Below are 10,149 nucleotides of genomic sequence, written 5' to 3'. Positions count from 1 at the left end.
AAGTGGTACCCAAGAAAATAAACTTTCCATAATCCCCACATAAATCTGGAAAAAGAACATAGGATTCTTAGTCATTGGGAACCAAAATCCCATTGACCAAATTTCCCCCCTCAAAATCCTAAAAAATAACGCCCCCCAAATATATATGTACTAGTTTTGTTTGGAAACAACCTAGAATAATAACTTCATTGGTTAGAATTCTAGGGTTAACCAAGCATAGAATTCCTTTTGAGTTGTGCCATCAGGCTCTACTATTCCCACTATCCATTAACTTCTACCTAATTGCATGAAAAAAGAACTTTGAACAGGAATTGGATATCACCTACTATTCATTCTTCCATATGAATCTAGAACCATAGGAATTTTGGGGTGGCGACACTGTTCTTGACGAACAAAATTGCTTTCAGGGGTGTGTGTATTTACAGAAGAATCTAAAGGAATTATACAGAAGAATTACAAGTTAGAATGTTGGTTCTGAAGATGATCTATCACTCATTTGTTTATACAGGCTGGGTTTGGATTTTGTCGTTGCTCAGGCCCAAGAAATTGGGCTTTTTTATTTTTCAGGACAGGTCCGGGCCTAGCCCTTAGGTAGTCCGAACCCGGCCTAAGCTCGGCCCAACCATACACATATGTATATATGTGTTAATTTTGCATATATATATATGTGTGTGTTAATTTTAGAGTAAGCTCATTGGCCAACCCGAATCCATTGAGTGCATCAAATTACAGTGCGGACTGGACTCGAGTTGAGAAAATTGGACTTGGTCCGGCCTCGGACTTTAAGCCCAAATTTTAGGGCCAGGGCTGGTTGACCATCAACCCGCCCGACTTGCACCGCTAATTATAATGACGATACTTTTATATCCTAATTCTGTACTGGATTGGAAAAAAGTGGACTGTTTATGAGAGGCCCACGAAATCAAATCTGGGCCCATAAAAACCGTTTTTATTTAAAGAATACGAATAGTTAGTATTAATTTTAAAAACCAACTATGTAAATTGGAGCATATGTATGGTTGATATCAATTGTAGGATTAAACATGTGGCCAATCCAACAGCCATGAGGGATGGAGTTATTGGAATTCCATGGTGAGAGACAAAAATTCTTTAAATATAAGAGTTAATAAATACGAATTAATACTTTAAATATAGAAATTAATGAGAAAGATTATATGAACTGAAAAGTCATAATTCAAATATACATTTTCCCTCCTCACAATAGAGAAGGGTCAAACTCCGAAATTGGGATATTTCAGTGTCTATAAATCCAGAAATACTTAAGCTATGTTTGGTTTGAAGAAAAATGTAGGAAAAGGATGGAAAAGATAGGAAAACTTTTACAACCCTTGTATTGATTTTTCTGTCTTTCCCTACCCTTTTTCCTTCAAACCAAACATAACCTTAAGGTCCATTTTCCATTTTATATTATAATATAGATAGAAAGGATTTGAGGGTCAACAATGGGGACCAGCCCTACACTCTTTCTTTGGGCACAGATTGTATTATTTCAATTCTTTATTGAAAAGTTCTAATCCAACTATTTTTGTCTAAAGGTTTTCCTCACGAGGATGTTATCACCACCCTGTTAAAGATCCCCTAATGGAAGTCGCAAGGTCTCGTGCTGTGACTCTGTGAGTCTGTGAGACTGTGACCCTCTCTCCCTAGTTAGAATTTCAGTCTCCAAGCCTCACTTACCACATGTCTCTTACTTGGATGATTAGAACATTGTTTTCGAACAGAGTCACTAAACCAAAATCAACTGATTAATTCCCACGTACATACCTTCATTTCAAATTTCTTTTACAAAGAAAGTGAGAATCAATCTCCATGACAAATCCACATGTAATATAATTAAGTATAAAAAACAATCAACATAAACTAGCCAGGAGTTCAACTACTATCACTCTCTTGCTCCTTATCACCAGTATCAACTTTTCCTGAGTTGTTTTTCTTTTTCTTCATCTCTTTCCTTTCAACAGAACCACTGTAAGCCACACTCCTTTCTTTCATTCCTCTATCCGTGACCTTGAGAGCACAGTTGGTTTGAGGAGGGTCGCCCTTACTTATGTTCGGTGAATCAGACGTCGCATACCTTCTGAAGAAATCGAAAGGAAAACAAAAAACAAGGATTCAATAACATTTATATAACCATGAAAGGTTGCTCAACTGATTAAAAACGATATAGAAAAATGTCGAAGTAAAACGGTCCTTATTATAACAAACCAAGATAAGCTTACATTACAGTTCTCATCTGATTGATGGGTTTCAATTTGGGCGTTAGAAACAAAGCTTTAGGCATGGATAGACGCAATTGAGCCATGGATTAAGGGAAACGAAGGATTATTTGGTTTACACAGTGGTCGTTTGTCTGTTTGTGTTTCTCAATGAAAACTAGCTCATGAATATTTATAGACTGGATTTCTTCAATGGTCATGATGAACACCGTGTAGGACTGTCTATATTGCTTCTTCTTCATTGGACAATGGCCTCAAATATTGAACCTTGACCAGATGAGTGCAACCATTACTTTTTGAAAACTGGGGGGAGGTTTGAGGTTTCTGATCAATTCTACTGGCAGCAGAATGGTCCAAATTCAGTCAAATTCAGATCAGCTCTCTTCCTGTTTGTTTTTACTCTCTTAAATATATAATGTTTGTCATCTTGTTTTAATGTTTGAATTGCCAAAAGTAATTAATAAGATCCATTAGTTAAGAGAGTATCACAACATTATTATACTATCTCAGTCATAAATAACGGAATAACGTCTGATAGTGATCACCATTGACAGGTCAAAATGGTTATTCGGCTTTGTTCCATTCTTCCATGGTTTTAGTGTTGACACAACTAGAGAATTAAGATCTGCCCCTAGATTAATGAAAAAGGTTTATTAATTTAGCCAAACCAAATGTAAATTGAATAAGCTTCTGACCAAATGAAGGCTCTATCTGGGACAGGTTGAAACTATTCTAGTTAATTAAGTTGCTTGAGAGCATCTTTAATTTGTTGCCGTCATAATCATCATTAGTTTAAGAAAATGGGTCTCTGCTAATTATTCTGCTTTTTTTCAGAAGGACACATAAATGACCCAAGAATCTTCCACGTGGCAAATTGGTTAGGGACCCCCAATAATGTAGCACCTGACACGGCATATTCCTCGTACTAACATCCTCTATTAAGGGGTCAATTTGGACCCCAATTTAAGAAGATACTAGCCATATGGCAGGAATAAACTCATCTTTAGGTGATACTTTTAGAACTTCAAAGACCTAATATTATTTGTGGAAAACACTAATTAATAAAAGGTGAGATATATAAAGCTGACATGGAGTGCAAAAATTGAGTATAGGTTGCAAATACAGAGGAGAATCCCAACCTTGCATGGCTCAGATTGGCCACATCATCCCTCCACATGGCACAAATATGACAGATCATATAGGGAAGTTGCCTACTTGGTCCAATTAGAGAACCTTTACCTTAGTAAAAAAAAGGCTCAATAAGGTAGCCATGTCAGCAAGTCCTCTTAACTTGAAGTAAATTATACATAGTTTTGAATCTATTTCATACCGGCCCATTGGCGAATTTCTACTAATATATATATATATATATATATATATATATATATATATATATATATATATGGGAAAATCTACTATAGAGAAAAGATATGGTATCGAAAGAATTTTGAGCAATCAAACCACCTCTCATGAATTTTGATTAATAGCACCTGATTGGTCGTCTCTTTTATGATACCAGTTGATTGGTTGTGAGCTTTTCTCATATCACATCTTTTCAGTATCATAGCAGAACTATATATATATAGATATGTGTGTGTGTGTATGTAAAATCTAAGATACCCAAAAGACATAGTATCAAAGAGCTTTGACCAATCAAAACACCCCGTGATTTTGATAAACACTTCCTGATCGATCACCTCTTTTATGATACTGATTGTTGATTGGCTGTAAGTTTTTCCGGTATTGTATTATATTTATAAACACAAGCTCATAATTTATTACTCCAAACATGACGCGTAAGAAAGGAGTCCAATTCTGTGGATGGCACTGACTGTGACTGGAGGTAGATCTGAGGTTTTTTGTATAATGTATTTAAAGGAAGACTTGTGCTAGGAATAATATGAAAGAAACTGAAATTATTTTGATATGAGCATTTGATGGGGTTCAACACTAAAAAATTGAGTTTAACGGTTCAATACTAAAAAAATTGAAATTTTTTTGTTTTCAAGCCAATCAGTGATAAACACTGTAGGGTTTTGATGGATTTCTCAAAGAACTTCTCTCATCTCATCATCACTACGACCATAATAGTGTCTTTCAGATGGAGAAATGAAAAAAAATAATATATATATATATATATATGATCAATTATGCAAACACTACCAGCAAAAGGAGCTAACCTACGGCTTAGACCTAAGCCGACAGCTTTGGGCATATGGACATATGGAATTTTCAAAAGAATCATTTACCAGGATATCCCTAATTTATTTAAACTGATCCTATTATTTTTATTTTACTAAAATACACCTATAGTTTGCAACCTATTTATTTAGTCAACCTTTAATTAAGAAGTGTTTGTTTTGCTATCAGAAAATAGTAACATGATCACCTAAGCTGAGAGGAAAACATTCAAGGGCAAGATCCCATGATTGTTTATTCCAAAATCACCCTTAACACTTCTTCATACATAAAATAAAATTGACTAAATAGAGTCAAATATAGTGCTTACTTGTGTTTTACTAAGGGCAAAAATGACATTTTCATTTTTATTTTCTTTTGATTAGATTTATTCAAATGGATTTTCAGATCAAAACTGTCATTTTCTACTATTAAATAATGGAAGGTCGATTAAGCAAATCAATCGTAAACTATAGGGGTGTTTTAGTAAGATGAAAACCATAAGGTACATTTTAGTAAATCTACGAACTATAAGGGTGTTTTAATAAATAACCCTTTTAAAAAGTGAAGTAATTTGAGCATATCGAACCCCCACCTCTGATACATATCTCACCCTTGTATTGTGATAGATTACCCCATCAGTCACAGCTCCCAATTATACAAATAGATAAAAATTTAAGAGACGGGGTAATTTGAAAATTGCCCAAAATTAGTTTTAAATCAAAAAGTAGTTCTATGTCAAATGACAATAACTTCCCCATATTTACTTTTAATGGTTTTCTAGTGATAAACAATGTATGCCCTTAGCTCCAATAGGATGGTATGCATTAACATTAATTACAAATAAAATCAGATACTTTTATTAGTTCTTGTGTCAATTGGTTGTTGCAATCTTGTTTACTACACTGTTGTGAACATCGAAAACCAACTCACTTGGTTTGAAATGGGGTGGCCACCCATCAATCAAGTGAAATAGAGATAATGGGATCTTTGGAATTACATCAAAAGTCATTTTTCATTTAATAGTAACTCTTAAGGCACTAGCTAACCCAATAAGGGTAAAACTAGGGGTGATCAAGGGTTGGGTTGGACTGAGATTCCAAGCCTAACAAAATTAAACAATTGTATACTATAACATATAAGGAATTTGTAAACGACTTTTTTGGTATAAGAAACTTGTAACCTTAATAGTTAATATCAAGAAAAAAAAATCTTATAAATTATAAGAAAATAAATAATTATAACTTGTAATCTATAAGTTACAATTTGTCACTATGCTAAAAATGATAATTGTAACAAGTTGATTCTAATTATAACAACAAAAGAACCTATAATATCTATCAAAAAGGAACCATCCATTGTCATGTAATATCCACAAAACATCTTTAAACATCTCTATAATAAGGTGATCCATCTTACATTCAACTCCTACAAATAAAAAGTGAAATAAAAAAGCATATTAACAAATTAACAAAAAATAGTTCATATCAATGAAAATAAATAAGTAATAAAATCTTGAAAATGATTCAATTTTACCTAAAACTTGCAACCACTCTAAACTTCAAATTTATCATCACTAGAAGATTTGTCTTTTTCTTCATGAACATCTACAAAAGATAATAAAACTAAATATTTATTGATGTGTTAAAAGAAAATAAATACTTATTAGAAAGTTTAAAATTAAATTACCTTTAGATTATTGTTCGTATAGCCAATCTTGGAGACAAATAAATGCCAAAATAGTTTTTGGCTAGCTTAAGTAAAGCGTGATATTATTCCACCACTCTTCTCCTCCAATACTAAATGCAAACTCTAAAGCTACAGCTATAATTGGAATAGATAAAACATCATGTGCCAATTAGACCTATCATGGGTCGGGCTGGGCTCGGGTCGGGCTTTCACTCTGCTTTAATAGATTTTTCTAAGGCTCGAGCCCGAGACTGGCCTAACCATCGGGCCTACAACTTGGACCCGAGCCTGGCCCTCATAAAAAGCCCAAAGCCTGGGCCTAAGCCCAAGTCCGAAGTCTAGCTCATGTCGCTACTATTACTAAAGCGGCTGAATATAGAGAGAGAGATTATAAAGAAAAAATAATAGATGTATATATTAAATTATCAATATATATATATATATATATAATATATATATATATATGTATATATATTCTAATAAATATTATGTATTTTATATTATATAAAATACATATTATATATTTTATAAAATATATAATGTTGAGTCGGGCCGGGATGGGCTTTTTTGACAAATACCGAGCTCGGCCCGAAACACAATCAAGCTTGCTGTTTTGAGCCTGAGGTCAGGCCCACGGGCTTAATTACATATCCAAACCAGAACGGAGTGCGGGTCGGGCCGGGCTGTCGGGTTACCCGGCCCATGAACAAGTCTAGTGCCAATATTACAAGTTCCTAATATCTCAATGCATCCCCCTTCTACCATTCCCAAGCATTCATTTCCTCTATCATATTATGCACTAGCTCCTCCAAATCCAAATTGGGTTCTTTTGATTGCACTTTGAACTTATAACTCTCAAAATTCAAGTACTCTTATTCATCAACAATCCTCATCCTTTTTTCACCACCACCACAAGTTGCAACATTGTTACATTCATTTACATTAGGGGCCGAACTTGTAAGAATTGTATATTCTTTAAACAAAGCATACAAAGCACCCATAACCTCATCCAAATGTACATCAACACTTAAACCTTGAATTTTTTAAAGCAATAATCTACCAAATTTACTTTGAAACGAAGAACTAAATAACAACAATTAACACGACCAAATTATAATTATCCCAATACTTCTCAATTTTTATTGGTTTAATCATGTCAGCCAAGGATAAATGTGATCTATAAGTCTTTCTTAAACATGCATATGTTATACACAGATTAAAAATATAAATTGGTAGTTAGGTATTTAGATCCAAAAAAGAGATTGTAGGATCATTAAATACTTTCACAAAATCACATAAAAGCCCTGCTTTAGACCATTCATCTTCAAATGGAGCAAACTGAAAATTTGAGTCACATAAGTTGAGTTCGATTTGGTAGTGGATATGTCTCTTTGAATGTAGACACAATTGTACAATAGTGTCATCAAATTTCTTTTTTCTTATACCTGAAATCTTCAAACATCTAATTCTATCTTAAATCTTCAAACATCTAATTCTATCTTGTGACTCAATAATATCTCCTTTTCTTCCATTCAAACAAACAAAATATAATAGCATCAAAAATTGCTAAACTGGTATATAGTTAAGGGATACAATGAAATGCCCAATTTTGCATACTCTCTAGTGAGGCATGTATTGAATGTGGGGCAAACTCTACTACATAGTAATGCATCTAAATGGCTAAATATAAGGAATACGGATTGGTTGGGAGCGGTAACTCTACATCCTAGTTAAGAGCTCTAGATCTAGGTTCTGTTGGGAAGTATGTAAAATGAATGTCATCCTTTATTCTATTTCCTTTGAACTTTTAATATTGAAAAGTATGAAGGGAGAAAGGGAGGGAGATGCTAATCTTGTGATCATTATCTTGATTATCACCATCAATGCTATCAATCCATAAAAAAAAGGAAAAATCCATTCTAAATCCAAATCTTCCAAAACCAAAATTTCTTTGATTGGTGTATCATCATATACGCATGGCATGTGCATCCCAACAAAGCCATTGAAAAAAAAGTAATTGATTAAACCCACAATCACAAGCAAAAGTGGTTAAGATAAGTTATGTACTCTTTACTTTTGTGATTACTTTTTAAGTTTTTTTTTGTCTTTGTCTCAACTCATATAACAAAAACCAAAAAGGCATATTCATGGGTCATCTCAAATCTTCAAGGCCATAGTAGTGTTTTGTGACACAAGACACAAATATAGATATATTATCATATGAAGGAACCAAAGTATGAAACGCACCTTGCAAAGTTTCACTTCTTGCTCTTGTATCTTGATGGTTGGCGGTGAAGGAGTGTCCTTCGGTTCAGTCTATGCAACTTGAACTCTTGGAGGCAAAAACAATTTTTCTCTTGAAGGAGTGTCCTTCAATTCTAAGTAGTTGGGTTACTCAAAATTGCAATATGTAAAGGTTATGACTTTTGATGTGAGAGAAACTAATGATTTTGTGAAACTAGTGAGGGAGATAGAGGGCAGACAAAATGATTGTCAAGATCAGGGTTCAGTAATTTAGTTAGTGGTTTAATTTTTGCAATTTTCATTTTTCATTAAACATCATTACATTAGAGTTTGTTAAGGATGTAGGATTAGAATTTTAGTTTCTTACAAATCTTTATTAATATATAATTATCAAATATATTTAAATAACTTATATATATTATTGTAAATATCCAGGATGAGCCCAAAAGATTAGGCCCAAGCTTCAGGCTAGGTTGAAATGATCACCCCTAGGTAAGATTTGGATGGGAGAGGGAAGGGGTTAGGCACCTTTCTCTCATTTCCAATAGGTGGGGCCCGTATGGGGAATTGAATTCCACAAGTTTAAATGGATTATGTGAGACATAGATTGTTCAACCGCTTACAGTTATACAAACCTTATTTGATTTTTCATCAACTAAAATAACATTAGTTGGGTGCAATTATATAAAACATATCAAAACTTTCAATGATTTCACTAGACTCTTAAGACTCTTAACCAAGAAGTGTGGAGGTAGCAATAATGGGGGGCCACTTCGACAAAGACTGTAGCATACTGGAATCCATGGAGTTGTGACCAATAACAATGGAGGTCCCCTTTTTCCTAGCCCAATCAATGAGGTTTTAGGAGCGTAGTTAGAGAAGAAAAGAGGGAGAGAGGAGTGGTGGTGGTCGGTGGGGTTGATTGAGTAAGTGTAGAGAAATCGGTTATTGAACTCAAGTCTTGCCGCTGCAACTTGTTACAACAATAGGAGAAACCAAGGGGGGAGAGGTCGAGGATGATGACAAAGAGAGGGAGGGAGAGAAAGAAAAAGAAAGAGATCAGATCGAAGGAGAAGGAGGTTGGGAGATTGAAACACCACTACTAGGAGTGGTGGTTGGAAAACGAGAAAAAATTACAATAATATTCAAGGAATGGAGGAAACTTGGCCACAATTACCACCATTGCCTAGTACCAGACGTTGCTATTGTCGAGAGGGTGATGGTAAGCAGTAGAAAACTTTGGTGTTTATTTATATTTCGAGCATAAGGGAAGTTTAATAATTTTTGGGAAATTTTGGGGTATTTTGGTAATTTTAAGAATTTGGGGGGATGTTTTTTTTATTTTGGGTTTAAGAGGGGTCAAATCAAAATACTCATTGAATGGTTGGGATTTTGGGTCAAAGAAAGAAGGGTAGAGATGGGACTAAGGGTGCATAAAGGTTTTATTTATGTGGGCAATGAGATTGGTCAAAAGAGAATCTTTTTAGTTAAAGGGGTAAACTAGGTATTTTTTTAGTAAAAATTGACAATGTAGGGTTTTTGGGGTATTTTAGATCAATTGGAGGAGTTAGATTGGCTCAAAAGTTTTGAGATCAAGGAAATATGGACTATAAGTGTTTTAGCCGATGAAAGGGCTTGAAATGGAATCTTAGTTTGATTGAGACGTAAATAAGGGAATTTTGAGTGGGATTTTATAGGTTGGTTGGGTATAGGTAATTGAGACCAGTGGTAAAATTTAATGTAACAACAATGTGAGACGAAGCAGCTTTTAAGCTTTAATTGTATCAGTTAACAGAAACCA

The 10,149-nt window shown here is 34.2% G+C and overlaps 1 long non-coding RNA gene across 1 annotated transcript; it reads right to left on the bottom strand.

The window, feature by feature from the left end:
• Positions 1-1,766: 1,766 nt before the first annotated feature.
• LOC148843715 (uncharacterized) lies at positions 1,767-2,366 on the bottom strand. Its single transcript, XR_016103224.1, has 2 exons — positions 2,241-2,366; positions 1,767-2,098 (listed from the first exon to the last, which is right to left on the bottom strand). It is a non-coding gene; the product is annotated as an uncharacterized LOC148843715 (long non-coding RNA).
• Positions 2,367-10,149: the final 7,783 nt, after the last annotated feature.

This window comes from Nelumbo lutea, chromosome 8 (genome assembly GCF_056320005.1).
Source record: "Nelumbo lutea isolate HS-2025 chromosome 8, American lotus-T2T, whole genome shotgun sequence".
NCBI lineage: Eukaryota > Viridiplantae > Streptophyta > Magnoliopsida > Proteales > Nelumbonaceae > Nelumbo > Nelumbo lutea.
Note: the sequence above shows the minus strand (reverse complement) of the source record. Positions and strands in the feature narration are given on the sequence as shown.